We start from the raw sequence: 14,069 nt of genomic DNA on the forward strand, positions 1-14,069 counted from the left end.
AATGTCATGACGTTAGATTATTTAGGGAAAGAATTTGTAGACTAGAGATTATCTCTTAACTGACCCCAGCTTCTGACTCTTGCTTTGATGGCTGATTTTCTTCTATAACACGTTGCTTCTTGGTCTCTGTCAATCCTTCTGCTCAAAAATATTTTTGCATGCCGTGATTTTTCCATTATAGCCATAAAAATTCTCAATAAAAATAAATATATATTTCTACAAAAGCAGATATTCAACAATGAATCTAAATACTTTTAGTTCATTCCAACAGCACCCAGAAATGGCATGCTTCCAGGCGATTACCAGGGCAGGGCACCTTTTCACTCAGAGGAGGCAAAGGCGCACAGTGGTAGAGTGGAAGTTAATTTCAACTAGGACAGTTAAAGTAGACAAATGATCACGGCTGGAGGGGAGGTGAAAAAAAAGTGATCTCTAACCTCTGAATGTTAGACTAAGATGCGAAAAACATTTGACAGCTGCTGCTCAGGCCTTAAAGTCAAAGAAGTGGTCATCTAGTGTTGCTGGTGTGTGTGGGGGTGAGGGGGTGCGAATTCCAAACTGTGCTTTGCCACTGGCTCAGCAGTGAGACAAGAAACAGAAACAAAGTGGCAGGCTGAGGTGACACTGCATAAGCGTCCATTCCCATTGGCTGGGCCCAGTCCAGCTGTGGGCCTTGCTGTTAGGTTTGCTACCCTGTGAGGGCCTGATGAGTGGTGAAAACTTTGACTTTGCATTCTGGTTTCCTGCTTGGCCTCACTCTGGGGGTGAGAGCTTGTTAGCGACATGTACACACATTCAAGTAATGACAGGGTCATAACAACATGCTGCACATTTTGCTTGTCACTTCATGACAACTTCTGACTGACTTTGGAACTATAAATACATTACACTGAAATACAAATATGAGCCCCCAATGCCCGTGTGTGACTTCCCACCGCCTCTCACTCACTATATTATTAGAGCAATTTGAAAGCACCAAACTTGCCACAAAGGTTTAGATTCACTAAGAGACTTAATGGCCTTTAAATCTATTCTACCAAAATGAGATTTGTAACTGAAGAAGACTGACATCAAAGCAAAGGTCTTTTCATTCATTTCAAGTTTCTTAAAAGAGACAATACATTTTGCAAGAAATAATTTTATAACAGTTTACCAGCACCTCCATTCTTGATGCCGCTTGCTGCCTTGTACTTGTACACTGCTTCCAGGATTGGCTCCACCTTCCAAACAACTGCGGTTCTATGATAATATGTTATGATTTTGAAACACCAGCACAAAAACACCAGACTGATATATAAACTGCTCAAAAAATTTAAGAAGCATTTTTTAATCAGAGTACAGCATCAAGTCAATGAAACTTCTGGGCTATTGATCTGGTCAGTTAAGTAAGAGAGGGGGATGTTAATCAGTTTCAGCTGCTTTGGTGTTAAAAAAATTAACAACAGGTGCACTAGAGGGGCAACAATGAGGAGACCCCTGAAACAGGAATGAATGGTTTAACAGGTGGAGGCCACTGACATTTTCCCTCCACATCTTTTCTGACTGTTTCTTCACTAGTTTTGCATTTGGCTACAGTCAGTGTCACTACTGGTAGCATGAGGCGATACCTGGACCCTACAGAGGTTGCACAGGTAGTCCAACTTCTCCAGGATGGCACATCAATACGGCCATTGCCAGAAGGTTTTCTGTGTCTCCCATCACAGTCTCAAATTCATGGAGGAGATTCCAGGAGACAGGCAGTTACTCTAGGAGAGCTGGACAGGGATTTAGAAGGTCCTTAGCCCATCAGCAGGACTGGTACAGTATCTGCTCCTTTGGGCAAGGAGGAACAGGATGAGCACTGCCAGAGCCCTACAAAATGACCTCCAGCAGGCCACTGGTGTGAATGTCTCTGACCAAACAATCAGAAACAGACTTCATGAGGGTGGCCTGTGGGCCTGACATCCTCTAGTGGGCCCTGTGCTCACTGTCCAGCACCATGGAGCTCGATTGGAATTTGCCATAGAAGAATCAGAATTGGCAGGTCCACCACTGGCGCCCTGTGCTATTCACGGATGAGAGCAGGTTCACCCTGCGCACATGTGACAGAAGTGAAAGGGTCTGGAGACGCTGTGGAGAACATTATGCTGCCTGTAACATCATTCAGCATGACCGGTTTGGTGGTGGATCAGTGATGGTCTGGGGTGCACAGGGATGCACAGAATTCTACAGGCTACACAACAGCACTTTGACTGCCATTAGGTATCGGGATGAAATCCTTAGACCCATTGTCAGACCCAGTCCTGGGTTCTTCTTGGTACACAGCAATGCCCAGCCTCATGTGGCAAGAGTATGCAGGCAGTTTCTGGTGGATGAAGGATCTTGATACCATTGACTATCCCCCACACTCGCCTGACCGAAATCCAATAGAACTAAATCCTAAATCTGGGACATTATGTTTCAGTCCATCCGACACCGCCAGGTTGCACCTCAGACTGTCCAGGAGCTCAGTGATGCCCTGGTCCAGATCTGGGAAAAAATCTCCCAAGACACCATCAGTCATCTCATTAGGAGCATACCCCGATGTTGTCAGGCGTGCATACAAACACGTGGGGGCCATACAAACCACTGAGCACTATTTGGAGTTGCTGCAATGAAATTTCAGCAAAATGGGCTAGGATGCCACATCATTTTTCACTTTGATCTTCAGGGTGTCTTTGAATTCAGCCCTCTGTAGGTTGATAAGTTTCATTTCCATTAAACGACGTGGCATCCCTTTGTTTCTAACACATTGCCCAGTCCATATCAGTGTAGATATCCAGCAGGATTTTTTTCCCCATTGAGATCTGATGTGTTTTCAAAGTGTACCTTTAATTGTTTTCAACAGTTTATAAAGAAATATATATATACACTCACAGCATTTTCTGTATACAGTTTGCCAACTGTCACATTTTATGGCCTATAAAGTCTATTTTAATGTTTAAGTTACTCTTGCCTTCTGCTTTGTTTCTTTGTAATTAAGTTTATTTCTCTTTTTATTTCCATTTCATTTACTTTCCATTGCATACATACATTGCACTCATTGTAAGGGATGCTTTTATAAGGCCCGTTTGCCATTTATTTCTTATGAACCTTAAAACAAACATAAAATATTTTAATTAAGGAATTTTGGTTTTTTTTGCTTCTGCTCATTTCTGATTCAGTGTTTTGCCATTCCTGTTTACATTTCTGATTATAAGTTAGTGGCTCCTATCCTCTGTCATCTGCTGCTAAGTCAGAGAATACTGTTTACTTTGGGATAAATGAACTAAATGAAATCCAAACAACTTGAACCCAATCCCACCCGTACCTGCTACAGTTTGCAGTCACACATTAATTCACTCTACACACATACAGTAGACTTAATATCCTGAATACTAAAAAGAGCAGTTCTCAGTAAAGTAGTAATGAAATGTATTGAATTTGTCATTCCAACACATGGCATGTCACAAACATTTTATTGATGAAATGCATTACTACAAATGTTTGTGATGCACCATCTGTTGGAGTGCCAACTGCAATACATTTCGTTAATGAAAACGTCTTTTGGAATGACAGAAACACAGTAACCAGACAGACACACAGAAATGTTCTTTTATTAAAGTGGACTTCAGCCTGCAGTATTTTTTTGTCCATCAACTTGGGTGCATTGCAACCAAGCGAAGCATCATAACTCCATGGGCCCACGTCAGCGTGTTTGCCTGCTCATTCAGAGAGAATAACAGAACGACCAATTTTGCTTCAGGTTTCAGAATTGTGCTCGGTTAAGTAGGGTGTATTAACAGAGCTGACAGTATTGTACTCTGCATGCACTTGCCAGAAGAATATAGCCCAGGAATATTCGGATGCTACTTTAGGGTTTCCAACACTGATTCAGCTGTTGAAAATCCATTACCTGGATAAGCACAACTGTTGAATGAAGTGTTTACAGGCTCAGTTTGGTTAAATCTAAACTCAGAAATCGTTGTAGACAAGATTGATTGGTCATCAGATGATCACCATAGAAAAATATAACACAGAAGCCATTGCAATCTATCAAAATATGGATTCCAAAAGAAAGATATTATTATAAAGCCCAAAAGATGACAACACCTACTTTAATTACTTTTGTTGTATTTGTGATATTGAGAGATCTTAATACATAAAACCATTGTACGTCTTACTTCAGGGGTCTGGATCATGATGATTTTACCTTTGCTTTCTTGTGTTAAATGATACATCTTGCATACATCATCAGTGATGTCACCTGGGGGTCATAGGGTGTTTTGGGTCCTTAGAACATCTTTGCCCGGGTGACATTGCAGGGACTGATCAGGCGCCATGGTTCACTCCACATTATCCACAACCTTCTTTGATGTTTTGATGGCTCTCTGAAAATCTGTGATGATCTATGGAACCAGATGATTAGTTCTAGCGGCTTCATGAATATCTGATCCACAATAACCACTTAATAGGGCAGCACGGTGGCGCAGTGGCAGCGTTGCTGCCTTGCAGTTAGGAAAACCAGGTTCGCTTCCTGGGTCCTCCCTGCGTGGAGTTTCTCCCTACGTCTGCGTGGGTTTCCTCCCACAGTCCAAAGACGTGCAGGTTCGGTGCATTGGCGATCCGAAATTGTCCCTATTGTGTGCTTGGTGTGTGTGTGCCCTGCGGTAGGCTGGCACCCTGCCCAGGGATTTGTTCCTGCCTTGCGCCCTGTGTTGGCTGGGATTGGCTCCAGAAGACCCCCGTGATATAGCGGGTTGGAGAATGACTGACTGACTAACTGACTATAAGTGCTAAGGAAAAAGAAGCTGAAAGTAGTATTTCAAGTTACTATTTTATTCACTCTTTCATTTTCTTAAGATGTGTTGTATTTGGAAAATGAAGTATGTGTGCCCTGTGTTGGCTGGGATTGGCTCCAGCAGACCCCCGTGACCCTGTGTTCGGATTCGGTAATGGCATAATGGATAATGGATGGATGGATGAAGTATGTGTGCAGTAGAGGAAGTGCAGTGCGTTTTCTGATGATGTAACATAATCAGCAATCATAGACATTTTTTGCCAAGGTTGAGAATATTATAATATCCCTGAAGTTGCATCCATATCTCCCATACCATGAAAAATAACACAGATATAAAAGTGGGCACAAATTTGTGTTAAAATGTAACAAATCTTGCCCAATAAAGTGCCCCGTCTCCCTTTTAATGCCATTACCCACCAAAAGGGTGCTTGCATTTTTATGCAGATGATACTCAACTCTACTTCAATGTTAAAAGTGGAACTTCATCAGAGCTTTCTCAGCTCACAACCTGCCTCAGTGAAATTAACACCTGGATGGAGCAGAACTCTTTAAAATTAAACTGCAACAAAACTGAACTCCTGCAAATTGGGACTAAAACTTAATAAAATGAGCTCCTTCCCAGTCCATCTTGGTGGTGATCTCATCAGACCTGCCTCTACTGCAAAGAGTCTTGGTGTCATTTTTGATTATTCTGCCCACATAAATCACATTAAGAAACTTTCTTACTTTCACCTCCGTAACATACAGTGGTGTGAAAAACTATTTGCCCCCTTCCTGATTTCTTATTCTTTTGCATGTTTGTCACACAAAATGTTTCTGATCATCAAACACATTTAACCATTAGTCAAATATAACACAAGTAAACACAAAATGCAGTTTTTAAATGATGGTTTTTATTATTTAGGAGAAAAAATCCAAACCTACATGGCCCTGTGTGAAAAAGTAATTGCCCCCTGAACCTAATAACTGGTTGGGCCACCCTTAGCAGCAATAACTGCAATCAAGCGTTTGCGATAACTTGCAATGAGTCTCTTACAGCGCTCTGGAGGAATTTTGGCCCACTCATCTTTGCAGAATTGTTGTAATTCAGCTTTATTTGAGGGTTTTCTAGCATGAACCGCCTTTTTAAGGTCATGCCATAGCATCTCAATTGGATTCAGGTCAGGACTTTGACTAGGCCACTCCAAAGTCTTCATTTTGTTTTTCTTCAGCCATTCAGAGGTGGATTTGCTGGTGTGTTTTGGGTCATTGTCCTGTTGCAGCACCCAAGATCGCTTGAGTTGACGAACAGATGGCCGGACATTCTCCTTCAGGATTTTTTGGTAGACAGTAGAATTCATGGTTCCATCTATCACAGCAAGCCTTCCAGGTCCTGAAGCAGCAAAACAACCCCAGACCATCACACTACTACCACCATATTTTACTGTTGGTATGATGTTCTTTTTCTGAAATGCTGTGTTCCTTTTACGCCAGATGTAACGGACATTTGCTTTCCAAAAGTTCAACTTTTGTCTCATCAGTCCACAAGGTATTTTCCCAAAAGTCTTGGCAATCATTGAGATGTTTCTTAGCAAAATTGAGACGAGCCCTAATGTTCTTTTTGCTTAACAGTGGTTTGCGTCTTGGAAATCTGCCATGCAGGCCGTTTTTGCCCAGTCTCTTTCTTATGGTGGAGTTGTGAACACTGACCTTAATTGAGGCAAGTGAGGCCTGCAGTTCTTTAGACGTTGTCCTGGGGTCTTTTGTGACCTCTCGGATGAGTCGTCTCTGCGCTCTTGGGGTAATTTTGGTCGGCCGGCCACTCCTGGGAAGGTTCACCACTGTTCCATGATTTTGCCATTTGTGGATAATGGCTCTCACTGTGGTTCGCTGGAGTCCCAAAGCTTTAGAAATGGCTTTATAACCTTTACCAGACTGATAGATCTCAATTACTTCTGTTCTCATTTGTTCCTGAATTTCTTTGGATCTTGGCATGATGTCTAGCTTTTGAGGTGCTTTTGGTCTACTTCTCTGTGTCAGGCAGCTCCTATTTAAGTGATTTCTTGAGTGAAACAGGTGTGGCAGTAATCAGGCCTGGGGGTGGCTACGGAAATTGAACTCAGGTGTGATACACCACAGTTAGGTTATTTCTTAACAAGGGGGCAATTACTTTTTCACACAGGGCCATGTAGGTTTGGATTTTTTTTCTCCCTAAATAATTAAAACCATCATTTAAAAACTGCATTTTGTGTTTACTTTAGTTATATTTGACTAATGGTTAAATGTGTTTGATGATCAGAAACATTTTGTGTGACAAACATGCAAAAGAATAAGAAATCAGGAAGGGGGCAAATAGTTTTTCACACCACTGTATCCCGTGTTCGCTCCTTCCTCTCCTTTTCTAATGCTGAGAAACTTGTCCATGCTTTTATCACATCCCGCATTGATTATTGTAACTCGCTGCTGGCAGATGCCCCTTTTAATCTTATATCTCAGGTCCAGCTTATTCAAACTCCGCTACAAGAGTCCTTACTCGAACCAGCAGCAGCGAGCACATCACACCCATCCTGCTCCGTCTTCACTGCCTCCCTGTGTCTTACGGAATCGAATATAAAATCCTACTAATAACCTACAAAGCCTTAAATAACCTCGCGCCAAACTACAACAGTGACCTTCTCCATCACTATGTGCCTGCCCGCTCACTAAGGTCGTCTGATTCTGGCAATCTTGTTGTGCCCCACACTAATCTTCACTCCATGGGTGACAGGGCCTTCAGCTGTATAGCGCCCAGACTCTGGAATGACCTACCGAAATTAATCAGGTCAGCTGATTCCATGAATTCTTTTAAAAAACAACTTAAAACTCATCTGTTCAGGAAGGCTTTTAGCTCTGCTTGACTTCATTCCCCTTCTCTCAGTTTACCTCTCTGTCAAGATGCTCATGTAACCTATATATGTGTGTGCTAGACCATCAATTCTGTTGTCTGTTAGGCTTTCTCTGAATTTACTGTCTTAATCTTCTTCATTTATTTATTTGCTTTGTATTATGCTATATACTGGATACCCTGCCATTCTTTCTTATATTCTGTAAGTGCCTTGAGCATGGGAATGGCGCTATATAAATAAAATGTATTATTATTATTATTATCACTGTTGTTAATTCTGAGAAATCACTTAGTCCCTCCATTTCACATCCTAATGGGATGCTGCCCACAAACCCATGGCCTCCAAAGAAGTAAGTGGCAGCTTATCCAGTTAAGATAAATCTGGCAGAGGTGCAATCTGATCGAACAGACTATGAAAAAAGATGAGCTAATGGCACATAATAAAGGCACACAAGCATGGCTTGTTTTAAGAATTTGCTAGTCCTGCGGTTTGGTTTGTTAAGATGCCCACATGTTTCTTCTTGTGTTATTCCCAAGATTTCAGTCTCCTGAACTCCACAATACATCGCAAAGTAAGCAACAATGATGGTTGTCACAGCATGACACTGGGTGCATTGGTGGTGCAGTGAAGAAAAAGAAAATGGAAGAGGTCTAAAAAAATGGACAAAACACGAACTATCATTCTTTAAAAAACAACATGAACAACCTCAACAGCAGCTCTAAAAAAACAAATGTTATGCCAAAAAAAAACTGTGTTTATCTAAATGCAGAAAGCAAAGTGACCTCTCTAATATGGAACACCATTGTAGAGTTTTGGGAGCCTTAGAGCTTAAAGGGTGTTCCATCCATCCATCCATTTTCTAACCCGCTGAATCCGAATACAGGGTCACGGGGGTCTGCTGGAGCCAATCCCAGCCAACACAGGGCACAAGGCAGGAACCAATCCCGGGCAGGGTGCCAACCCACCGCAGTAAAGGGTGTTCCTCCTACACTAATTGTATTTATTAATTTATTATAAATAGGCACTGCAAAGCAAGGACACTAAATCATTTACAGGTTGAACTAGCAAAAGGATTTTAAAATGAGCTCTGAAACATGTCGGAAGCCAGTGCAGTGACTTAAGAGCAGGAGTCATAAGGTCCCACTTCTCAATTCTAGTTATGATCTTTGAATTAAATGTAGAGTAGAGCCCAATTGATTCAAACAGCCAGATATTAAGGTGTGACAACAGATAGATCTGCTTGAAAGGAATGAAGAATCCAGCAAATCGTGAACTCTTTTTAAACATCATAATAACTCGAAACTGGAAAGTTCATATAAGTGATTATAACCAGTCAAGGGTGTCTCCTTGTGTCCTTAAATATATAACCTATTTTATTAAATCAGTCAAAGCCCTTGGGAAAAATATCCTCATATTGATGCTGTGAAGGAAGTTTGCTTTATGCCAAGACTCACATTTAAAAAAAAATAAAAATAAAGCTTTGACTCCTGAGTGCAGTACTCAGGGATCCAAGGGCTCGGAAATGCTATGCTGAGCATTCATTCTCATGAAACACAATCCACCTTCATATTAAAAATTAAAAGATATTTGCAATTGAATAAGCTGAGCTGCAAAATAGATTGCAAGACCCACAGTTTAAAACCATAAAGTACTGCGTATACAGAGCAGCATGGAGTGGCTGCATATCTTAGGTTACAAATATTAAGCTTACAAAGAAAACAGAGCGAGAAAGGAAAGTCAATGCTGACGGAAGCCACGTGCTCTGGGCGAAGTTTTATTTCTCTGCCAGGAAATCTTTGAATAACTGAACACGGTTCAGAGCTGAAACGGTTTTACCATCTGTGTGTGTGTGTGTGTGTGGAGACTCGTAGGCCGTTTTTGAGGATTAATTCAGTACAAGAACATATTGTTTTACCTCCTTATAATATATTATAAGATCTGGCTTTTTTTTTTTATTTAGCCAATTAACAGTTCAAGGACACCACGAAACAAAACTGAAAACCCAAAGAACAAAAACTCCTTACTATAACACTTTCAAAGTTAGTTAACAGTGACAAAATAAGTTTCCCCTTAAAGCTTATTATCTGAATTCCTCTTCTTAGTTTAGTCATGATCTAATAGCTGATGTGGGCTGAGTCAGTAAAACACCAGGGTCCTAAATTAACAGATTCATCTCAGCCAGGCTAAAAAATAAAATGAAATCCTCAGTTTCCTTAGAACAGATCTGTCATTTCCATCAGTTCAAGTTTTCACCGTCTCATTAATTACAGCTACATTCTTCTTGCTATTAAAACTACTTTACCTTATTTTCCGGTTCATTTGCTAAGGACTCAAACTTCCTATGTTAAGATCTCCAGTTCTACATGTGTAACTCAGAGCACACAATATAACTTGAATGTGCTTAATTTGTAAAGTCAATACATGAATAAATGTTCTTTCTGTAAAAAGATTCATATACAGTATGCTGTTTTGAGATAGTGTCCTTTTTCAAGGTGCTATAAAAATAGAATACATTATACTCAGAAGTAGATCACACTGCTCTTTTTTAAACACAAAAGCAGTACTAATGCTACTGCTGTCATGAAGCAGTGATTTGTTTCCATTCATTGCAGTAATATCTCAACAGTGTGGTCTGTTCAGGCACCATCTTTTGAAGAAAATCTGAAGTGGTGCTGGTTTTTGTTTCTGTGTATTTATTTGATAGATAGATAGATTTATAAAGATGGAGTGAAAGGTGCTATATAATAATTAATAGAATGAAACAGTGAAAGGCACCACATAACGACAGATAGATAGTGTGGACTATGGCCAGGACCTTATCCCGGCCAATACCCCCAAGCCGTCAGGTTGAGCCCTCCCTGCGATGTAGAGATGCCCCGAATTCCAGCAGGGCATCATGGAACTTGGAGTTTCCCTTCACAGCCCTGTTGGATACCATGGGGTTCACCAGAGAGCGCTGCAGGGAGGCTTAAGGACTTGTATGTTCAAGAATCACATGGACTGGGGGGATCAGAAGCACTTCTGGGTCAGGGAATATAAAAGGACTGTGGGAGATCAAAGCAGGGAGCAGAGTTGGGAGGAAGGGTGATAACACATCTGGGAGTGGAGGATCGATTATTGTATTGTGATTGTTATTGTTTATGAGTATTGTGGAGTGGAGGCTGCTTTGTACACTTTATTATTATAATAAATTCAACATTTGGACTTTTATCTGGTGTCTGGCGTCTGGTCCGAGAGTTCAAGGGGACGACAACGCTTCCTATCTGTCACAATAGATAGATAGATAGATAGATAGATAGATAGATAGATAGATAGATAGATAGATAGATAGATAGATAGATAGATAGATAGATAGATAGAGTCACACACGTGTGCCTCGGGGACAGATTAAGACTCTGGTGGTGGTAGTTCCTCACCTGTATTCTAACACCTCTTCTCTTCCTCCGTTTGCACACCAGATGATTGACAGCCTCACCACATGTGATGTCACTTCCAGCATCCATTAACCTGATCCTTCCTGGCCTGCATTAACTGGAAGTGTTGCCATCTGGGTTAGTCTAATTTGAGACTCCAGTCCTTAGTGACATTCTTAAAAGCTTCATTATTTTTTTTTGCCTTTACAATATACAGGGTTGCGGTGTCACCCTAAATCTTTATCTTTGTCGTGTCCTCTTTTACAATAGATAGATATGTGTGAGAGGTTCTATAAAAAGATAGAGAGGCAGATAGAGTCAAGAGCAAGATTAAAAAAATGATGCAACAGTTTGCAACTGGCTTCTTAAGTTATGTCAGCTTTTGTCAAAATGAAGTAGATTCAATACACATCAATGAGTTATGTAACCATGTGCTTCATCCCTAGCAGTATAAACCCAAATGTTTAAGTTAGCTACACAAAAATAAATTGTTGTTTTAAAGTACTTTTTCTTCACTATGCAAAGGTATTTTAAGCATCATCCATTTACCCATTTTCTAAACCCACTTAACTAGGCCAAGGCCATGGGGTAGTTGGCGCCTATTCCAGCAAGCAACAAATGCATAAAGGAACAACACCTCGACAAGGTGTGTGCCCATCGCAGGGTGAAAACACACACAGTATGGCCAATTTAGAAATAATCCACCTAACCTGATGTCTTTGGACCCACACAGATAGATAGATAGATAGATAGATAGATAGATAGATAGATAGATAGATAGATAGATAGATAGATAGATAGATAGATAGATCAAGACACAGACACAGGAAGAACATGTAAAGTCCACACAAGGAGCCCCAGGGACTTAGCCCCTGGTCTTCTTATTGCAGGGCAGCAGTGCTGCCACCATGCCACTGTGTCACCCCTTCATGTATCATGAACTTAGTAAATATGAATAGGAATATACATTTTTATGTTCTCAACATTTCACACATTTAAAGTGGTTTTCAAATAGACCTTTCATTTTAAAGCATTTTAAAGTAAAATGTTCACATGAAGAGAAATCATGTCACCTAACCAAGCTGATTTAGTTTTACAAAACTAACCAATTTACAAAATACCATATTATTACTGGGTCAACAAAAAGTATTAAATAACATTTGTAATTTTGAAAATTTAGCAAAACCACTACATTTGAATTTTTGACCTTGCAGCCATGCATTTATCTAAGTATTGGCTAAAGGTCCATCAAGCTATTTTTCAGAGTGAATGTTCATTTCTTCTACCAAAGACTACCATTTTTTATGATATTTAAGCTGCAAGTATGATGTGGCTGTTCAGACTTTTGGGCAAATCCAGTTGTCAAGAAGACTGATTTACATTTCATTAAAGAAATGAGTAAAGACAACTGAAACTATGACTGCTACAACAAAGATCTGAACATGAAGTGAGTGAAAAGCAAAACACGAGGTGATGTGTAAAAGCATAACAAGGCAACTGTTAGCAAGAGGTTAAAAAGTCTGAATAAGCGTAAGCCACCCTAATTCGAGGTATTCATAAGTATTGTAATGATTTACTTCATGTCGTTCCAGTACATAATAAACAAAAATAGTTATGTCATTTATTTGAAATATTAAAATGTGGGCTTCAAGTCAAATGTTTAAAGTCTAAATATTCTTGACTATAATAGTAATGTGTCATTTTTCACCCTCTAATAGGGGTCCATAGAGGACTAGATCCCTAGTAAAGGATCAAAAATTAAACATAACATCATATTCATAATCATCCATCCATTTTCTAACCCACTGAATCCAAATACAGGGTCACGGGGGTCTGCTGGAGCCAATCCCAGGGCACAAGGCAGCAACCAATCCAGGGCAGTGTGCCAACCCACACACCAAGCACACACCAGGGCCAATTTAGAATCACCAATCCACCTAACCTGCATGTCTTTGGATTGTGGGAGGAAACCCACGCAGACACGGGGAGAACATGCAAACTCCACGCAGGGAGGACCCGGGAAGCAAACCCGGGTCTCCTAACTGCGAGGCAGCAGTGCTACCACTGCGCCACCATGTATTCATAATCACTGACCTTGAAATGTTTGAAATTGATCATTTTTAACATTTTACAAAGTGGCTCTTAGTATACTAGGACAACCAGTAAAAAAATCAAATGTCAAAAATACAATGATTGGCAAACTTGAAACAGCATAAAACAATATGCTATGTTCCTATATTACAAAGTTTTGTGAAAAGGAGTAATTTCCCGAGTCCCAAAAATAGTTGGTGTGCCAGCCAGGCCACCCGGTTTAATTGAAAAGAACTCAAATAATAATACAATGCAAAGAAATAAACAGATGCACAGAGATGTATCAAGCGCTTAAGTAGTGCTCCTTTATGAATAGTTCTAACAAGGAGCTAACTGTCCACTGTAGGTTCTGGTTGCAAGTGAGACGGCTCCATCAAGGGTGTCGATTTTTATACTCTTTGGAGCAGAAGGGGTGGGGCTTTGTGGAGTGATGGGGACGCGGTCAGTTTGTCTCCTGGGGTATCTTCTTAGAGCAGCACAGGGAAGAGACAAGGCAGTTAGTGACAGCGTCCCCTCTCACCTCAGAATGGTACCGCATTCCTGATCAGAGCCAGCGAGGTGGTCCTGAGACCTGCATGGGTGACACCTTGTATCCTATTAGAAAGTAAACCCCTGGCATGTGCAACTTCAAGTCCTTCTAATCATTTGTACTGAAGACACCGATTGGTTAACTCTTTGTCATAATTTCCTGCTCAAAATATGGTCCAAACATGGTCTAAAATGCAGCTTCTTCGAGTCTAGAGGGCAAAAATAGGGGGAAACTCCAAAAAGTTTGATATCAAACACAAGACGTTAACTGCAAAATAAAAGTTTAATGCTACATTCAGACATTGTAATATATATCTCTAACACTACTCTGTGTATCTCTAGATTAGATCAGCCGAAAAATATCAAAAAAGAAAT

This window comes from Polypterus senegalus, chromosome 10, assembly GCF_016835505.1.
Source record: "Polypterus senegalus isolate Bchr_013 chromosome 10, ASM1683550v1, whole genome shotgun sequence".
In the NCBI taxonomy this organism is placed as follows: domain Eukaryota; kingdom Metazoa; phylum Chordata; class Cladistia; order Polypteriformes; family Polypteridae; genus Polypterus; species Polypterus senegalus.